This window comes from Misgurnus anguillicaudatus, chromosome 19 (genome assembly GCF_027580225.2).
Source record: "Misgurnus anguillicaudatus chromosome 19, ASM2758022v2, whole genome shotgun sequence".
NCBI classification, from domain to species: Eukaryota; Metazoa; Chordata; class Actinopteri; order Cypriniformes; family Cobitidae; genus Misgurnus; species Misgurnus anguillicaudatus.
This window is the reverse complement of record NC_073355.2, coordinates 8,147,072-8,168,359: the sequence shown is the minus strand read 5'-3', so window position 1 is coordinate 8,168,359 and position 21,288 is coordinate 8,147,072. Positions and strand designations below refer to the sequence as shown.

Here is a 21,288-nt window from a genome sequence, read left to right as displayed (position 1 = left end):
GAAGGGAATCACTACATTAGAAGGGAATTTAAAATCCTCATTAAAGGATGAAAAAAAAAACAATTAATCATAAATTATATGTAGATTCTGTTGATCAACTAAATGTAACCAAATTAGATTAAGGCATGGGATTAAGTTAAATCGGGAATTCAATAAAGTTTTGTCAGAATAAAAATACAGAATAAATACATTTTATACAGTACTATAATCAACAGAGTATTATTATGTATACCAATAAGGCATTAAGGTCCTTAGGGGAACAACTATGCAACCAATAGAATTAGATGACAAAATATACTGAATCAACTTTAATTAGTGCTTAGGGGTAAATGAGGGGTAGGTGTCTGGTTAGAAAACCAAATGGAAGTTAAAATATCAGTATGATGGAGAAATTAACTTGAAATCAACAAGAATGTTATTAGGACGTACGTTACAAAACAATATTGAATTTATTACTGGGAGATGGGTATTCAAGTACATCTGATGATGATGAGGAATAAGCTTCATATTTTCATGCTTTACTTTTTGTTTTTATTTTCAGTAATTTTGTTTTATTTGCTTTTTGGTTTTCTTTGCTTTTATTTTGTTTACTTTTAACTTTACAATATATTCTACATAACTGTGACAACCAACAGCATGTGCAGAACCAGTTACACACACATTTTTTAAACTGTTAATAAAGAGGGACTTTAAGTTCTTTTACTTTTACATTCAAAGACAAAACAAGAATGGAAAGATATTTGCTCTTATTGTCCATAGTTCGAAGTGCAGTGGCATAATTTGGTAATTGGTAATGTACAGTGGCTTTCTTTAGTCACAATATATAGTAATAACTGAGACACTGAGTTATGAAACGGCACTTCGTATTAAAATAAATAAACAGGAAATATGAGGCTAGGAAAGCCTCAGAGCGGGGAATGAAGTGGTTTGTTTTAATCCGAATATGTGTATCAAATACTTTGTCATTATGTTTTTATGTTTTTCTACAATGTTTTTATGTTATATGAATATAACCAGTTCAGTTATAGGTATAGACCAGTTCAAGAGATGTAAACAACACTGGTCCAGAAGCACTTCCTGTTTCCGTTTTTTAACACTAGATAAACGTTGGGATAAAATAAACCAACAGAACATATAAACCTGAAATAACTGAAGTTAAACAAACATCTTAAAGATAATAATATATGTAAAATAAAAAAATAACTGTCACAAACTGTAACAGGAAGTGTTTTTGGACCAGCGTTGTTTACATCATTTGAACTGGTCTATAGTGAACGATTGTGTGTGTGAGGAGGGTAGGAACAAAAGACCTACAGTTCCAGGAATGTTTTTCTATATGATATGAACCATATGTTTCTTCATGGTACAAACCCTTGGGATTAGAAGCATATGCTTAGGTCAATGTAAAGGTCATGGATTGCGTGCGAGACAGGCTTAACTCATTCACCGCCAGCCTTTTTGAGAAAAGTTGCCCACCTGCATTTTTGTGATTTTAACAAAAGTTTCACAAAATTCCTTGCAGGAAAAATTATCCTCTATAAATATATAAACATACAAATTATATCAAATTAAAGAACACACCATCTGCTTTCAAACAAACAACAAAAAAACAAACAAACAAACAAAATGGGGAAAAAACGTTTCATTATATATTTACTTTTTCCACTTAATTTGACCATTGAAATATGGATATTTCTCTTCAAAAATACAACATTTTGAGCAAAAAGCTTAAAAAATGCGTTTTTGTAAAGGAATTTATGTTAGAGATCAGACTCAGAATGACTATCAAACATACAGGCAGTTCAAATAAACCGTCAAATCATTTCAACTTCCGTTTTTGATAAATTGGCGGTTTGGCGCCATCCAGTGGATGAAAGCGGTATTACACTTTCACTTTGAAATTCGTCCAGAAAGGCACATTTGTTAGTTAAATATTAACTCATAATTGACGAGATAACTTGTCAATGGCGGTGAATGAGTTAAATACTGTGGTACAGGGAAAAGTTTTTCAGTGAGTCTTGGAGATTTTGCAGGACTGCTCGGCTTTTATTTGCCTGGTTAATAAAAGTCTCTTTTGAAAATGAAACCTACGGCTTGAGTATTTTATTCTTAAAGAACCTAAGGAGGAAAACCACAACGACACCAAACGCGTTTTGGGCGTCAAAATCGCGTCTACCGCGCCTAGTTTGCCGCTTGAACACTTTGAATGCATTTGCACGTGTAGAGCGGAGTAGACGCGCGGAAAAAGCAAGCATTTGACGCGCGTCCGAGGCAAAATCTGCTTCTTGTGGGAGGGGCAACAACTGTGCGAGTGTCTGTTTGCAAGATGACTGATGTTGATTGTACATTTATCAAGAGAGTTACCAGTTTGTATTGGGTAACCTTACTATAGGGGGAAAATAAACGGCGTGGGTCGATAAACGTCACGTGACTCAAAAGTGAAGTGTGTATTACAACTTACCAGGTTGTCCAAAGTCCTTACTGACACTCTTCCAAGCGAGGTCCTTTTTATTCCTGTCTCCTCTATAGAAATAACAACTTGTGTCATATAGCTCCGAGTGACTGCTTGAGTGAGTGACTCCGGGCGGGGCTGCCACCACCTGATTGGTTAACGCGGCGCAAAATTCCGCCAATTTTTTAGCCAATGAAGCAAACTCACTCTGTGCCTAATGCTAAAAGCAGAAGTGACTGTGATCAGTGAGGAGGTTTTTGTCATGATGTGAATCGCTGTGATACCCACTCCTTAGCAGAGTTGTCCCATGTCTTACAGTAATACACAGCTGAATCTCATCTACATTATTGATGATCAAACTATAATCCCAGATAGCATGCAACCATTGAAACAATGTTAAAAATCGTTGATTTGTCGGTGTTGATACCATTGAGTCAATATCGGGTTTGCACCCTCCATTGATATTGAAAAATGAAAATCTAATCAATGGTGACGATCAACAAAAGAAAGCTTCATGCTGCAATGCATGCTGGGTATCATTGTAGTACTAAACTAATTTATAACTCCCAGCATGCATTGCAGTTGATCGTTTTATATGAATTTGTTTGTTGATTGTCACCATTGCTGAGATTTTTAGGATGAGTAATGATGTCTGAATGTGTCAGCAATTTTTCTGTTTGTCTTGTCACAGTGTATTTACAAACCAAAACAATTATAAATGTCAAAAACGGATCAACATAATCATGTAAAGCAGCTTAATTTTATATCATCTGGACATCTTCACAAAAAGCAATCAGTTTCTACTTAACTTTGAAACACATCTTTCTTTACCAATGCACGTGTTTCTACATAAACACATACAAACACTAAAAAAAGAAAGATTTAACTTAGTGAATAACAAGAGTCAAGGACCCAACTAAAGCAAACACTGATCACAATAATGGTGATTTGTTGAAATCTCCATATTTTTTCAATATTAATGGAGGGTGCAGACCTGATATTGATTCAATGCAGTTAACATTGACAAATCAACTGTTTTTAACATTGATTCAATAGTTTGCATGCTATCTGGGATCTGATTTAGATGAATGTGTTGATGTTAATTTAGGAGCAGAGTAAGCAGATCCATAGGTAGGAGAACTGTTTGGATGATAAAAATATAAGACAAAGTGTGGCACAGCTCCAGTTGTCTGTTTATACCATCGAGCAGCACTATCAGTAACAGTGTCCAGATAACAGTCCAGTGTTGCCGTCTGTCCTTTATTTACTGTGAGAACTGCAGGATACTACAATTACACCACCGACACCTGAAAACACAAACACAGTTAAAGACTTTAGTTACAATGACCTGAAACACATGCAATAATCTCAACAACAGGAGGTTCATACAAATCCAAGCAGTGAAGAGAAGGAAGAGTTTGATGAGCATGTTTGTAGATGCAGACTGGTTTGTTCTCATGATGAGAGATCAGTGAGAGATTATACACTAGATTGAGTTTGTGGGAGGAGCATTTGATATTTTACATAACATTTATTTGAAGATTGATGTTTGTAGGCAGACTGATGAAACTCTTTTGCTCTCTAGCAGGAAGTGAAGCTGATTAGCTGAATTTTAATGAACTTCCTTCTTTCAGAGTTTCTCTTCTTCAAAATCTCTATATGAGAATCAAATTGTCTTCATGTCTTCACTAAACTCAAACAGCTTCACAAACACAGACAAGATGCTGATAATATTCATCAATCTCTTCACTCTTCTCTCATGTAAGTTACACATTTCACTCTTAACATATTGATGTCATGGACATGAAATGAAGGATTTTCTCATTTGTTATTTCAGATGTCAGTTTAACTAAAGTTGTCACACAAAAACCCTCAATACTGACAGAAGAAAAAGGAAAATCTGTGACTATGGACTGTAATATAGCAAAGAATGAGAATTATGTTTCTTGGTATAAACAGCTTCCAAATGCAGCTCCTCAGTATGTGTTGAGATACTATCATTCTCATGGCTCTCCTAATGAGTATGGTGAGGGTTTTTCATCCAGCCGTTTCACATCTAAAAAAATGTCAGATCTTGACTATCAGCTGATCATCAATAATGTAGATGTGAGAGATTCAGCTGTGTATTACTGTCAGACATGGGGCGGCTCTGTTAGTGAGGGCGTATCACAGTGATTCACATCAAGACAAAAACCTCCTCACTGTTCACTGTAACTTCTGCTTTAATACTTCACGAAAAAAATCTGAAGTGTGTTTCATGCTTATAAAACTAAACTGAAATATTGACAATTTTAAAAAGGGTTTGAAAAACATGTTATGCATGGGTATTAATAGTGTGTGCCTATAAAAAGAAAATAAATGAACTTACATAATAGAAGAGGGAGAGGTGTGACTGGTAATGTACACGGCTTGTAGCTATGTTTTTGTGTTAAGAAAAGTTAGAAATGGGGACCAGATGTCTTCAAAGGCTGATATCTGCTTCCATCTGCGTGCATTGTATTTCTCTATTGAAATCTGTTCGGAAATTAAATTTATCCAATGATTGATGTTGCAAGATTTCTTTGATTTCCAGTTTTAGAGAACTACTTTCTTAGCGACAGCTAGAGAGACGAGCAACGGATTCCTGTATTTTTGCGGGATATGGATTTCAGAAAAGTCGCCAATGAGACAGAGTGTTGGAGATATTGGGATTCTGTGACTCAGGACGGTGGATAGTGTCTCAGTGATTGTAACCCAAAATGATTGAACTGGTTGGCATTGCCACATGGTGTGTAAATAGTCATCTATGCTACCTAAAGTGCATTGTGAACAAATATTGGTGTTGTGTAGGCCCATTTTGAACATTTTACTTTGGGTGATGTGAGTTCTGTGAATGACTTTATATTGTATAAGCTGCAGGTTTGTGTTGTATTTAATACTATTAAAATGTGCATTAATGTTGTCTCTGAGGGCTTGCCATTGTTTTAGTCGGTGTGCCTTCTGCGCATGACATAACAAAAAAGTTGAGCCTGATATATCCTCATGTTGAGTTTGTGTGTTACGCTTGCCTTGTTATTTTAATACACCACAAAAAGTATTGGAAATGGGCTTAGGTTTGACAAGTAGATACATGTAAAACCTTAAGCTTACCATGTGTCACAAGCCGAATGTCGAGTAAAATCGAATGTAACTGTTATATATGTTATGTTAACAGTGTGACTTGTTAGTTACCTTTAAAAAAATATCAGCGTTATTAGCCTTCAGGTGCCGCTTAACCCCCTGGGGTCCAAAAACGCGGGGCCGCGTTTTGACGTGTTTTTTCCTTATCATGGCAGAATCAACTTAAAATACTCCATCATTAATAATCATACACTTACGTGTTTGACATCATTTGAAACAGTAAAGGGTCTTCTTTAATATGTGTTCATTCACAATAACAACAGATCTTTGTGTTTTTGTCAAATAAAGAAAATAAACAGGGTGTGCATCCAGACATTTCTGTCTCCGCCAGCTGTCTCTCAAAACACGTTACAAAAATCAATTGAAACTCCGCGAATACTCGTCAAACAAGCATGATACACACATCCAAAGAAAGCCTGAAATGTCTACTTTTAAACAAGCTAAATATAATCGAAAACAAATATTGCCTGTTTATGTAATCTGCATTGAAGTAAAGAGAGTACCGTTTTTCCTGGCTGACTTCATTATCTTTAATTCGACCACGCCCACAGGCTGTTGACATGGTAATAAAGACACGAGCTGTTCAACCATAACAAGCAAAGCGTAAAGTTTGATCAGATTTAAAGACTTTTTACCGCATGTTTGGATTATAAACTTCATTCACACACGTGAGGAATATCTTTATTTATGTCTGGACATTGAGGAAGAGAAGCATTTATCTTTAACGTTACCTAAGAAGAACAATGGAGAACGCACTGCTGGATTAGAAGTAAGTAACGTTAACAGTTAATTTATAGAAATAAATTTACACGCGACACCGTTTTTATGAGCGCTGCGTTACACGGAGACGCGAGCTCGCGCACATGCGATGTGTTTTTAAAGTTCATACGCGCTTACAGAAACACGTTTAAAACAGAAGCTAGACGATAAGGGGATGGGCATCTGAAAACAGTCATCTGAAAACAGCTTTTTATATTAATTGCTGCAGATGTTTATCTGAGATTAAGTTTATGTACAAGATAGTATATGAATGTAACTTAGTATCAGTGAGTATTCTTAGTTTATACAAAGTTTTTGAATAGGGTTTCTTTCCAAATAAACTTAAAATGTCCTACTAACCATCATTTCTATTTTGATTATATTGTTAACTTAATAAACCTCAAACAAACATGTATACATTTGTCCTCACATTCTTCACTGTAGTTCATTCTCACATTCCTGCCTCATTATGCAGCTCATTATGCAAGCCTTTGTTTGCTTGCTGTCAATCAATCCTTCTCGCATACGGCCCGTCTAAACAAAAAGTGTCTTACAATTTCTAAATGAATACATTGTTTTATGTGAATAAGTAGGCATGGTGATTGTCACATCATTTTAAAGAAAAAACTCTAGACTACTAGATTATGTTTAGGAAAGTCTTGTTAAAACATGTTTAGTATGGGTTTTGTGGACTTATATCAGTGACTTATAACAGATGATTTTAAAGAACAATTAGATAAGAAATTAGAAGCCTCAGAAATTGCTGACGCTATTACTAATATGAGAGGAGGCAAAGCCGCAGGCCCCGATGGTCTGCCAGTTGATATATACAAGATATTTAAAGACAAACTTATTGAACCTCTTTTAGCTATGTATGAGGAGGCTTTTCAAGAGGGTTGTCTTCCAGATTCCCTGAGGAACGCAATGATAACACTTATTCTAAAACCCAGCAAGTCCCCTACAAATTGCACATCATATAGACCAATTTCTTTGCTCAACTCGGATCAGAATGGTTTTGTGAAAAACCGTCAAGCATTCCATAATGTCAGAAGGGTGTTGAATTTGATACATGCGAAGGAGGGAGCATCTGACACTGGTATACTGTCCTTAGATGCTGAAAAAGCATTTGACAGAGTGGAATGGAGTTATTTATTTGATGTATTAACTGGCTTTGGCTTTGGTAATTACTTTCGAAAGTGGATCAAAACACTTTATACTGACCCAATTGCAGAGGTATCCACCAACTATATAATATCATCTCCTTTTAAACTTACAAGAGGTACTCGGCAGGGGTGCCCTCTCTCGCCTATGTTATTTGTTTTAGCAATGGAACCATTCGCAATAGCGGTGAGAACACACCCCTCTATTTCAGGTATAAAAGTATCAGACATCGAACATTGTATTGTCATGTATGCCGATGACACCCTTTTACTTTTAACAGACCTAAATAACTCCATTCTTAATCTCACTAATTTAATTGATACATTCGGAAAGTTTTCAGGATTTAAAGTAAATGAAACAAAATCCTCTATTATGTTTTTGAATAGACAGGAACGAATAAACCCAGTGATAAATCACCCGTTTAATAATGCGATAAATGGCTTTAAATATCTTGGTATAACCATTACCCCAAACATTAAAGATCTAGTATCCAGCAACTATGACCCCATTATTTCTACAGTAACTGAATCTATGACTAGCTGGTCATCAATGCCAATCTCCCTTTTAGGGCGTATAAATATAATCAAGATGAATATACTCCCAAAGTTTTTATACTTGTTTCAATCCATCCCTCTATCTCCGTCACCACAGTTCTTCTGCAAAATGAAGCAGTTAATTACTAAGTTCATCTGGAATAATAGGAGGTCAAGGCTGAGACTGTCACTTCTCTACCTCCCCTATGAGAGAGGAGGGTTACAAGTACCCAATTTACAATGGTACTTTTGGGCCGCTCAAATTAGAGCTGCCATGTACTGGTTCTCGTCTGAACCTTACTTACCATGGGTGCAAATTGAAAGCACTTGTACTAAAGGCCAGCGACTTGATACTTATTTATACTCTGCATCAGTTAAAAAACTGAAACGGCTCACTAATAACCCCTTTGTGAGAAATACAATTAATGTCTGGCACAATGTGCAATCATTCCTTGGTGAATCTACTTTGTTTTCAGGCTTTTCACCAATATGGGGGAATGATAACTTCTCTCCTGGGAAAAAAGACCAAGGTTTTAAAATGTGGGCAACGAAGGGCATCTGTAAAGTTATGGATCTATATAAGGAAGGTAAACTAGCTTCATTTGAGGAACTAAGAAATGAGTATGATATACCTCAGACACACTTTTTCAAATATTTACAGTTAAAGAGTTTTGTATATGCACAGACACATTCCTATATAGAACCTCATTTGTCCATATTAGAAAATTTAGCAGTGAATAAATGTTCTGGCAAAGGTCAGATATCTTTACTTTATAACATTATGGTGGAAAATCACAAAGACTCTACTGAGCACAAGAAAATTCAATGGATGAATGACTTACAAACAGACATTTCAGAGGAGGACTGGAGAGAGGTGTGCTCTAGAGCACAACTTCTAACAATAAATACCCATCTCAAACTGATTCAATATAATTGGATTATGAGGACCTATGTTACTCCCGAAATACTGAATAAGATGAATCCAAATATTCCTGATATTTGTGTAAAATGTAATGTTAAAAAGGGTACATTATTTCTGTTTTTGGGAATTTTCTGAGATACGTAAGTTCTGGAATGAAGTTATAAAATGCATTTCTAAAATGACCATGAATTCAGTGCCTGACAATCCTGCACTTTGTATTCTTAATTTGTATCCACCAGATTGTATGTTAAATGACAAAGAGAGGAAAATTATAGACTTATCTTTACTACAAGCAAGACGCTTGATCTCTCTCTGCTGGAAAGATGTTAAGAGCCCTTCTATTGGTCGCTGGTTGAAAGAACTATCAGCATGCCTTATTCTTGAAAAATTAACATACACTATGAAAAAGAAATCAGCCGAATTCAAAGAGATCTGGAATCCCTTTTTTGTATTTTTGGAGAACTGCGAGATTGAGGAAGTTTGAAGGCAATATGTACCTAATCTGTCCATACCTTCTAAGCTGTTTATGATCATATAATGTCGTTACCAGGGGTATTTTTTATTTTTTTTATTATATTTTTTTTTTGGGTGGGGGGAGTGGATTATTTTATAGTTTAAAAAAAAGAGAAAAAAAAAACAAAGGTTACAACATCAGCAATGAATAACTGTGAAAGAAACTTTGTAACATAATAACTACCTACAAAAGGGCTAAAGATCGGTGTCTGTCAACAGGACAGGGAAAAGTTACATGCGAGTATTACAAGGTTGGTGTGGTTTTTGTATCAAAATTACTGCAGAATCACTGTTTTTACATTTAAAATTTCTAAAACTTCTCTATTTACATTGTTTCACATGTTTTCTTAAAGCAAATGGAATACTTATTTGGGAAATGTGGAGTTGGGTGTGCACCATCAGGCACAATCTGCTCAACTCCTCTGTTCAACACTACTTTTCCCAGACTACAGTGCTGAAGTCCTCAATAGCACAGGCCTCAAGCTCCCAAGGACATCCTCTCCCAGAAGAGCAACGAGGTCCCTCCACTGCTATGCCTTCCACAGAAACACACAGAATGAGACAAACAAGATCAGCATTCTGTGAAGTTTTTGAAGTGCATTCAGTGAGAAGAACAGCTGTTCTAGAGTCACTAGTGTGGCCTGACTTATGGTGCATTCCGACCAGACATGTTAGGGGCGTTAAGCGCGAGTGATTTACATGTTAAGTCAATGCAAAGACGCGAATAGACATCCTGCTGCGCGGTACGCGCGAATGACGCGGTGCGAATTGAGCTTTTTGCGCGAATGGCGCGGCGTGAATTGAGCGTTTCGAGCGTTGACGCGCGAACGGAGCGTTGACACCGATTCGCGGGAAACGCTCAAGTTGAAAAATTTGAACTTTGGCGGACATTCGCGCCGCGTTAACCAATCAGGAGCTTTCTCTAGTAGTGACGTGATTACAGGAAGGCAGCAGACGGCGGAGGCAGAAATGCAAAACAATGGAGATCAATCGTCGTGAGACATCTTCGTACTTTTTACCGAAACAGGAATTTAAAAGATCTTGGTTTGGAAGAAAGTGAGTGAGGAGGATCGAACAATCTGGTAAGTTTACTCAATTTGAGCTATACATGTAAGCAATGTCCTAATAACTCAATATACGGACCAGTAGTATTTTGTCTTATGAATCTATTACTTGTTTCTTTTATTCATGTTTAGTCTTTTTTAATAAATAATTAAACTATTTATAGTATACACTATTAATTTTCCATGTAGTCTTACATATTGCCAAGTGAAGCAACACAACAGTGCATATATGTTGTTTTTTTTATAATGAAAAGTCAAAATTAGTTGTTAATGAAAATTAATTTCTCTCTGACTAATGTAATGTGCCATATGTATAATGTTGTATTAATATTTCATATTGTCATTACAGAGCCGACTGTTTTTTTTGATGGTGGTGAGCCTGTGTCCCCTCTGAACCTGCTGCTGCTTCTGCTTCCCATGCCGACCCATCAACATCTGCAGCTGTCCCTGCAGGTAATAATGGCCATGTTTACATGCATGTTATATTCAGAAAGCACACAACACTGACAATTTGTGAATAAGTTTAATCCTTTTCTGCCTTCTCATTGTACAAAATGTGTTATCATCTGATACAGCGCCACCAAGATGAAGAGCTCAGAGAAGGCCTAGATAGCAGCCATCAGTGGTGAAGCGGCAGCCTCCTAGAAGCACTCCGGACCTGTCCTGTAGCTCCAGCACCGCCTCCACGCTCAGAGGATGAGCTCTTCCTCTTGAGTCTGGTCCCTTCCCTGCAGACGTTGCCACCTAAGATGAAAAAAAAATTAAATTTAAAGTTCACAAATTAATTTATTAAAGCAGCACGGTTGCGCTTAATGTGGAGCCTACAATGTAGTTTTAAAAAAGAGGCAGCAATCTCTGCAGGTAATGAACCAGACTTTCTCTCCTCTCCTTCACTTTGGCTCTCCCCCTTCCAAGCAAAATCCTTTCTTATTCCTCTATGTAAATAGTTGTAAAGGTTCTTTGTATATATTGATAAATTTTGTATTAAATGGTCTATACAGTCACCAAAGGTTTTGGAATTTTACTTTGCGCACAACATAGTAAATCACAGTTTAGACTTGTTTAGACATCAACCCTTGTGAAAAATTAGCGTACTTAAAGGTGCAGTGTGTAAATGTTACCGGCATCTAGTGGTGAGGTTGTGAATTGCAACCAACGGCTCAGTCCACTGCTCACCCCTCGCTTTTGAAACACAGAGAAGCTACTGTAGCCACCACCGGCCAAACATGTCATCACCGCATACAACTTAGTAAAAAGTTTGTCCATTAAAGGCTTCTGTAGAAACATGGCGGCACAAAATGGCGACTTCCATGTAAGGGGACCCTCTGTGTATGTAGATAAAAACATCTCATTCTAAGGTTATAAACACATAACTGTTCATTATGAAATGTCTTTATACACCATAATTATATAGTTTTGTGTATTATTTTGCATTGCTGTCAAAATAATGCTGGCGGTGAAAGAGTTAATGACACTATTTATTAACACACTTAAGTGCACTTTTTACAACTGCACTTTGTAATAATATGTATTTAATTTTAACTTATAGTAAGTACACTTTCATCATAATATTTATAAACACACTTAAGTGCACTTTTAAAAATGCACTTTTTAATAATGTCTAATTAAGCTTAACTTAAAGAAAGTACACTTTCATAATAATATTTATGTATTTTATTTGTTTCCTGTGTTATGTACAATTGTTAATCGTTATTGATACACAATATTGAATGTTTTTTCCTTTCATATGAACATTCCTTGAGCTGGATTTTCCTAATTGATGGCGAGCCTCCCATTTCGACGACCTGATTGGATCACGAATCTAGAGGAAAGGACAATTTTCTATTTTAAATATTCTTCTTCAGACAAATGAAGTGGTTTGTTTTAATCCGAATATGTGTATCAAATACTTTACCATTATGTTTATATGTTTTTTCTATAATGTTTATATGTTTTTTCTATATGGATATAACCAGTTACTTTACCATTATGTTTTTATGTTTTTCTATATGAAGTTCAGTTATAGGCATCACATAGTGTACCAGTGTGTGTGTGTGTAGAAAATTACCAGAGGGTAAGAACAAAGGACCCACAGTCCTAGAAAAGTGATGCCATATGTTCTCTATATGATATGAACCATCTGTTAAACCCTTGGGAATAGGATTGCGTGCGAAGGCAGACTTAAATACTCTAGTGGAGGGGAAAGTTTTTCAGTGAGTCTTGGAGATTTTACAGGACTGCTCGGCTTTTATTTCCTGGTTAATAAAAGTCTATCTTTTGAAAATGAAACCTACTGCTTAAGTATTTTATTCTTAAAGAACCCAGAAAGGGAAAACCACAACAAATGGCGACGAGGATGGGATTGGAAAAGAGCACAACAATTGGCAACCCAGATGGGACATGAAAAGAGCACAGAACCAGAGACCACAGCTGGCTTCTCGATGTGCAATACAATCAGGTGGCCACCTAAAAGAGGTAAGCGTTTTGCTTATTCAAAGATTGTATTGTTCACCTGAGATTGCTTGTGGTGGTAAGATTAATCACAATTGCTCTTCCAAATTTAAGAATGAAAAGAAGAAATTAATGATTTTTAGACTAAATTATAAGAATAAAGGGTTTCATTTTCAGAGGAAACATGTGCATGCACTCATCTGTTTTGTTACTAACAGGACTTGGTAGTAGTAGAACAGATGATTATTTTTATTTTTTGAAATGGCTTTGATGATCGAAGTAAATCGAAGCGAATTTTTTATTTTAAGGGAAGAAAACGCGTAAGAGTTTATGCAGTGTTGGACAGGAAGTGGATCTGCATGTCTATTGTCTGTTGGGGAAGTGAATGATGATAGAGGTCTATTGTCTCTTGGGGACAATAGATGTCTATTTTCTGTTGGGGAGGTGAATGACAATAGAGGCCTATTGTCTGGTGAATGACAATAGAAGTCTGTGCCTGTGGTCGGAAGTGCAAGTCACAGAGGTCAATTTTGTGTGGTTGTAAGTGTATCAAAATTGACGGTATACCACCTTAAAGTGGTATATTTTATTGTTTTAATTAAGATCCAGGTTGAGGAGGTGTAGTGGGTCCGGTGTTGTAGTTGTATAACCACGTCGAGGAAGTGTAGTGGTTGTGTTGCTTTAATTAGCATGGTACTTTAGGTAAAGTACAGTTTTATTTTGTTTAATTGTATTTGTTTCTGTGTGTGTATGTGTCTGTGCTAGCTAGCCTGAGTCTGTGAGAGCAAGTCTGAAATGAGAAAAGGTGGGGGCTGAGTGAGCAGTGGATGTGTCTTTCTTCTGTGGCTCTGTAGAGAAGCACAGAGCGGTGTTGTGTTACACTAGTGTGGAGTGAATGATTGTTTAAAACTGTGGAATGGGAATACAGTTTGAAAGTAGATATAAGTATATATGTATGAATATGATTACGATATGAATAAGAGACAGTTATAAATGCTGGGTACTAAAGATGATATTTGATGATATTGTGGAGTTATTGTAGCTAAAAGTATTAATTATTATAGTTACTTCTAGAATCTGAATAATTCATTTAGATGATTGATTAAAATAAATAAGTGTGCTCAAAAGGAAAAGTATAGCTTGACCAAAAAAGGACAAAAGTGGATAATGGGGTTTGACATTATTTGAAAGAATCTTGTTTTAAAGACAGACTGAGAATCTGATTAACTATTTGGGAGAATATATAAATTGCACAAATTAAAACAATAAGATTGTGAAGGGGTTAAGATGAGAAATAATTATAAAATATAAGGTTTGTTATATTGCAAGAAAAGATCATGGCAGTCACATTAATGGAAAAATTAGGAATAAACAACTATTGTGTGGAGAATTGGAAGATAAGAAACTTAATATTCAATTGAGGAAACATCTGATGTGGCATTGTGTGAGAAAAATATAACTAAATAAAAATATAAACTAAAAGAATAAAAAAGAGTTAATTAAAAGACAAAGAAATGCTTGAGGAGAGAGAGAGAGAGAGAAGGCGAAGAGTAAAAGGGAGGGGGTACTGATGATTACCAGATGTGACCAGTAAAGGCCAATTCCAATGCTCAAGGGAATTGTAGTTTTAAGGCAAAGTCTAGTAGAAAGACGAGATGAGGCTTTGAAAGAGGAAAAGTATATTAGGAAAAAAAAGTAAAGACCAAGTTATTAAAGGTGGAAATAAAGAGAAAAATTAAAAAGGACAGAAAAATTATTAAAAGGTGAATGACACAGATAAATTATACAAAGATAAATTATTACAAAATGAAGAGTAGTCTTCATCTGATGATGGAAGGTGGTCACAAAATAAATTTTATTTTAAATCAAAAGGCAATATTTTGCATGGGTCAAACTGAAACCTTGTGGGGCTGATCATTCCTATCCTTTGACATTCAAGAAAATGAATAAACGCTGGCAAGAAACAGACAATGAAAAAACTGTGTGTGACAAACTGTTGGAGGAGCAAAGAGGCAACAACTCTTCAGCTGGACACGTCCTATGTGAATGGACTATATGAAGCAGTGAATGGGGCACTGCACAGACCATTACAAAAAAGACTGAGTGGAGTCCAGAAGGAGACTCACAAAGACAATATTGTTCTTGGAGACAAGAGAAAAACTGGACTATACTTTTGCTTCTTCATACAAGCCTTTGAGTGAAAGAGGGGAAGAGTGAAAGCAGCCGTCCAATGTTTAGTTTGTAATTATAGGGACACAAACAATCTTTAGGGGAAAATCAGCTAGACAAATTTAAAGGCTGATAAAGAATTTATGTTGTTAGGTGTGACTACCTTTTCTGAAATCAAACCAGACTCCTATAAATCTAATAAGAAGAGAGGTATGATGTAAAATTATGGTTTTAAAATGTGGTATACTACAGAGGAAGGAAAGGAAAATAAAATAGATTAAAAATAAATAAAGTAAAATAACACCAGGATAATATAATTGGTAAACAAAAAAAAAATAGATGTGAGAATAGAGAAAGAAATAACTAATTATTGTGACAAACTTAGCATTACTACAATTCAAGCAAATAAATCTAAATTGTACAATTTGAGAGCAATTAATGACATACAGTAATAGAAGATTAATGTTCCAAAAACCATACTTTGCTGATAAATGTTTCTCCATTTGATAAACATTTTTACGGTGTTTTTGATTTGCATAGGAAATAGATACTTGTTTGCATTTACGTATTTTCTTATGAAGGACAACATTATACAGGTTTAGAATTACTGAAACACTATTCCAACATGATGAAAGTTTGTCTGGTTGATTGCTGCTAAAATGTATATAGAGTGAGTTGTTGTCATTGAAGTAGGCTCACAAGAGAATAGTTGATTTGCCCAGCATGGGCAAATACATAACAGATGTGGAAGCTAAAAGGGCCTCTAGAGTGAAAGGAAAACCTATTAGATCATACAGAAGTGAAAATATCTCCGTCATTAATAATGTTATCAGAGATGCACATGGGACAAAGACTTGGAATAAAAATTTGAACATTTGATTTGTAATAAGAATAAAAATTTGATTTGACTATCATAAGAATGAAGAATTGACTATCATCTACAATCACAAGTGATGGTAGACAAAATGGTATATAAAAGAAATCATCCTCAAAGCCATGCTTAACAAAGTGTGTGAAAATACTAAACTTAACTGGATTGATGCTTTACCTCTTGCATTAACAAGCATGTAAACTAACAACAGCACACCTTTAACACTGCATGAAATGTTCGCCGATCGACCTATGCGTATTGTAAAAACCAGCTGGAATTAAGTGTTATATGAACAAACTAATTGTCTATGTATTTGAGCTAATTGTGTACAGAAAAAGCTGAAAGGAGCTGAGGAGACAAAATGCCTTGTTGGGAGAGATGATCTAGCTTATCTGAGGGTCGAAAGGTCGGAGGGGCTGCAGGAGAACGCGGAAGGAGCAAACCTGCCAAAAGGGCCAAACACAGTCGAAGGGGGCTGCAGAGGGATGAGAGCAGCTCTATGCGGAAAGTCCAAGTGGGAGGAGCAACAAATGCATCATAGCTCGTAGGATGGCAGTTGGAGAGGAGGAAATTACGCATATGATATGAAAGATGAAACATCAAAACCAAATCAAATCAAAAGCAATTCAAGTATACCGACGGACGGATGAACAAAGTTTTAAGCATCGAGAGGAAAAGTGGAAAAGAGAAATTGTCAACAGAAATTGAAAAGAACGAAGCTGATTACTACAGAAGATTTGCATGGCCACAGTCAATCAAACTTCTCGGCAATGACTGTTGCCTTCAACGAGGCCCAGTGAAAGATCTGTAACAATATCAAAGGAACTTAATCTGAGAGAAAGACTGAAAACATTAAAACTACACAGAGACATTGAACAGAGAACATAAGGTGGACATTTTATGGGAAACATCCCAAAGATAACAAATGATACAAATGGACAATATTTAAAATCAAAGAAATAGGTTTACAAAGTTGCTTTTTATGCTCTAAACTAGATCAGATTTTAATAAGGTAATAACATTTTCAAGTCCACATAAATATGATAGAGGTGATAAGTTCAACAAGAATTCTTATGGATTAGAGAAAAAGTTAAGGTCAACCTGTCTGGATAAATATTAAGGTCTTTTTGGGAAATTCTAAGTTGAAAGATATATTTTGTAGGCCACAAGTTGGTAATTTTTGTCAATGTTAGTATGTCAACAAAAACATTAACATAGAAAAAGGAAAGATAGAGATTTCAGAATTGCACAGTAAAGATTACAATCAAGAATATGTAAAACTTAAGCCTTAGACTTAGAAAAATTCAATAGGAAATGCTTTATAACAGAAATTTTGAATAAATCAACTACAAAACTTTAGATTTATTACATCAAAGAGGCTAGCGTAAGGTGTACAAATGAGAAGAGAAATGGTATTAGAAGAAGACTATAATCAAATCATAGCAACATATACAATGAAGATGTTTGGAGAATTATTTTAGATTTGTAGAAAAAGAAAATGTCGTCATCATTAGGATGGAGAGAAAAAGTATTTAAATATGAGGGAGACATGTAAATCACTACAATAGAAGGGAATTTAGAATACTCATTAAAGGATAACAAAACAATTAATCATAAAATTATATGTAGATTCTGTCGATCAACCAAATGGGTGCCAAATTACATTAAGGTATGGGATTAAGCTAAATAAGGAATTTAATAAAGTTTGTCAGAATAAAAATACAAAATAAATAAACTATGTAAAGTACTACAATCAAAAGTAGATTATTAAGGTTACCAATAAGGCATTTATTTATCTTAGGATACCAACTATGCAACCAATAGAAATAGATGACAAAATATACGGAATCAACTTTAATTGCGCTTAGGGGTAAATAAGTTGTAGGTGTCTTTTTAGAAAACCAAATGGAAGTTAAAATGTCAGGATGATGGAGAAATTAACTTGAAATTAACAAGAATGTTATTAGGACTTACGTTACAAAACAGTATTGAATTTACAACTGGGAGATGGGTATTCAAGTACTTCTGATGATGATGATGATGATGATGATGAAGAGGAGGAATAAGATGTACTTGTATTGAAACAAATATTTCTTATTTGTCATGCTCTACTTTTTGTTTTTATTTTTAGTAATTTTTGTTTTATTTGCTTTTTGGGTTTTGCTTTATTTTGTTTACTTTTAACTTTACAATATATTCTACGTAACTGAGACAACCAACAGCAGGTGCAGAACCAATTACACACACATTTTTTAAACTGTTAATAAAGAGGGACTTTAAGTTCTTTTACTTTTACATTCAAAGACAAAATAAGAATGGAAAGATGTTTGCTCTTATTGTCCATAGTTCGAAGTGCAGTGGCATAATTTGGTAATTGATAATGTACAGTGGCTTTCTTTAGTCACAATATATAGTAATAACTGAGACACTGAGTTATGAAACGGCACTTCGGATTAAAATAAATAAACAGGAAACTGAGGCTAAGGAAGCCTCAGAGCGGGGAATGAAGTGGTTTGTTTTAATCCGAATATGTGTATCAAATACTTTACCATTATGTTTATATGTTTTTTCTATAATGTTTATATGTTTTTTCTATATGGATATAACCAGTTACTTTACCATTATGTTTTTATGGTTTTCTATATGAAGTTCAGTTATAGGCATCACATAGTGTACCAGTGTGTGTGTGTGTAGAAAATTACCAGAGGGTAAGAACAAAGGACCCACAGTCCTAGAAAAGTGATGCCATATGTTCTCTATAGGATATGAACCATATGTTAAACCCTTGGGAATAGGATTGCGTGCGAAGGCAGACTTAAATACTCTAGTACAGGGGAAAGTTTTTCAGTGAGTCTTGGAGATTGTGCAGGACTGCTCGGCTTTTATTTGCCTGGTTAATAAAAGTCTATCTTTTGAAAATGAAACCTACTGCTTGAGTATTTTATTCTTAAAGAACCCAGAAAGGGAAAACCACAACACAAGTAAGAGGATACATTTCAGAAACTGTTTCCTTATTTTGTTTGTTTACTTTATTGAACTGATTGAAACATTTCAGAAGCACAATTCTGATAATTTAAGACTGATCAATACTCCAATTGATAAGAACTTTGAACTTGAATACTGATTTCAGTGTGTTACATATATAATTTGTACCATCTTTGTACATTGATTGTGACTGCGATTTCTGTAAATGAGAAGTAATTTAGAGGGTGCACCCATAGTATATATAGTTAATTGTATTTTCATTGTTGTTTACTATTTTTTGTGATTAAGGAAAGAAAAAGAAAGGTTTCTCAATACTCAAAGTAAAATAATGTATTAATCAACTTACCTTCTGTCTCTGCTTGTTGCTCACTATCACTGCTGCTACCTCCTTCGTACCGTGCACCCTTCTGATCTTATTATTATGCCTGGTCCATAAGTAAGTGAGTTAATACCCGCTACATAAAGAAAGTACACTTTCATGGCAATATTTCTAAACACATTTAATAAATGATCATTAGACTGATGTGACCTACCAAAGACTTGTTAATTTAAAGTTCATGCAGTTCTTTTTTAGTTGTCTGTTAAAATGTTAAAAAATAATTTGAGTTAATTTTTTTCTAAGGGATGTAATTATTCAATATTGATAGTGGTTTGATTCCAATTTAACAATATTAAAATGATTTTTTTGTTTTTTGTTTGGACATATACAACTCATAATTAATTTATTAAATGTACTTTTGCAAAACAAAAAATCTGATTCATAATTTGACTACCAAACTGTTTTATTGTCAGTGTAAGCATTGTGGTTTTTGTTTGTTTGCAATGCATTAAACTGAAATTAATACATATTTAATTAACTAGATTTGTTTTTCAGTATTTTGAGAAGTACATAACCATATTTCACATACAAAAGAAGTAGTTAAAGTACATACTGTAGAAAGATGCATTGAAATCACTTCACTGCACTGAAATCACAGTTCAATTGATTGCATTTAATTTTATATATTGGAATTTATTTGGCAAACTTGTATTTGAAACATTACATTTAATGAGTAATTAAATGTACTGTTAATATACATTAACTTATTTTTAATTTCACATTAATTGCTTGACAGTAGATTGAACAGTCCACTTTAAGTATATTGTAAAAACATACCGGTCCAGACACCAGGAGCTCTGAAGGGCCACTGGTCACCGGGGTAGTCTCTACACTCTAAAAATGGTTGGGTTAAAAACAACCCAATTGGCAACCCAGCGCTGGGTAAATATTGGACAGAACACATGCTGGGTTAAAGTAACCCAACACGTTGGGTAACACATTTTAACCCAGCAAGTTGGGTTGTTGAGAAAACCCAACATGTAGTCATTTTAACCATTTATGGGATTAATATTCTGGGTTTTGGGTTATTCTTGCTGGGTTATTTTATCATGTGCCTTATTGTAAATCAAGACCATTGTTAACAGCAAATAAATGTTTATTTTATTGCAAAATAACTACAAACTCTTACATTTTTACAGTTGTAAGTTGCAAAATCATTTAAAGGACTGCTTACTGACCCAAGTATAAATATATTTATAAAATATCATAAATTATGCACATTGAAGTAACAATGTAACAGGTTGAATCAATTCGTTTGAATTTAAGACAGAATTTGTAATTTTACAGTATATATATGAAATACTGAAATGTACATAAACAAAACCACAGCAGTGTAAAAAAGAAACAATGTAATTGTTAAATTAAAAGTAAAATAATTCATAGATGTGTAAAGTTTTTTTAAAGAACAAATGTTTTAAGTTTCACAGAATGGAATGTATTTGACTAAAAATACTTCATTTATTAAAGTTACTCGTCGGGAACAAAGATGTACAAAGGAATCGAACAGCAGGGGATTCATCCATTTGAAAAATGACAGACTACAGGAATTCCCATAGAAGCACATTGCCTGGGGTATTTTTTTTTTTTAAGCACTTAAAATGCCTTTAAACCAGAGACTGTAAAAAATATGCAAGTAGTGTCCGTGACGTCACCCATTGGTTTGTGAAGAGCATTTTTGAAGCTTAAAGTAGGCGGTGCGTGCCGTCGCCATCTTGGCCGAATTGCAGTTTAAGTCACTTCCCTATTCAGAGAGACTGATTGAGAAAAAAGATTGAGAGGTCTGCTGCATGTTTCCCATGGCCAGGAAGAAAGGAAAGGGTTTCGAGGATTCTGTCCAGAGAAGAAATTCCACCACATTTGTTGCAATCTA

At 34.9% G+C, this 21,288-nt stretch overlaps 1 long non-coding RNA gene across 1 annotated transcript; it reads left to right on the top strand.

The window, feature by feature from the left end:
* Window positions 1-10,346: 10,346 nt before the first annotated feature.
* Window positions 10,347-11,308, top strand: LOC141350980 (uncharacterized). Its single transcript, XR_012359108.1, has 3 exons — window positions 10,347-10,581; window positions 10,913-11,016; window positions 11,139-11,308. It is a non-coding gene; the product is annotated as an uncharacterized lncRNA (long non-coding RNA).
* The last annotated feature ends 9,980 nt before the right edge of the window (window positions 11,309-21,288 follow it).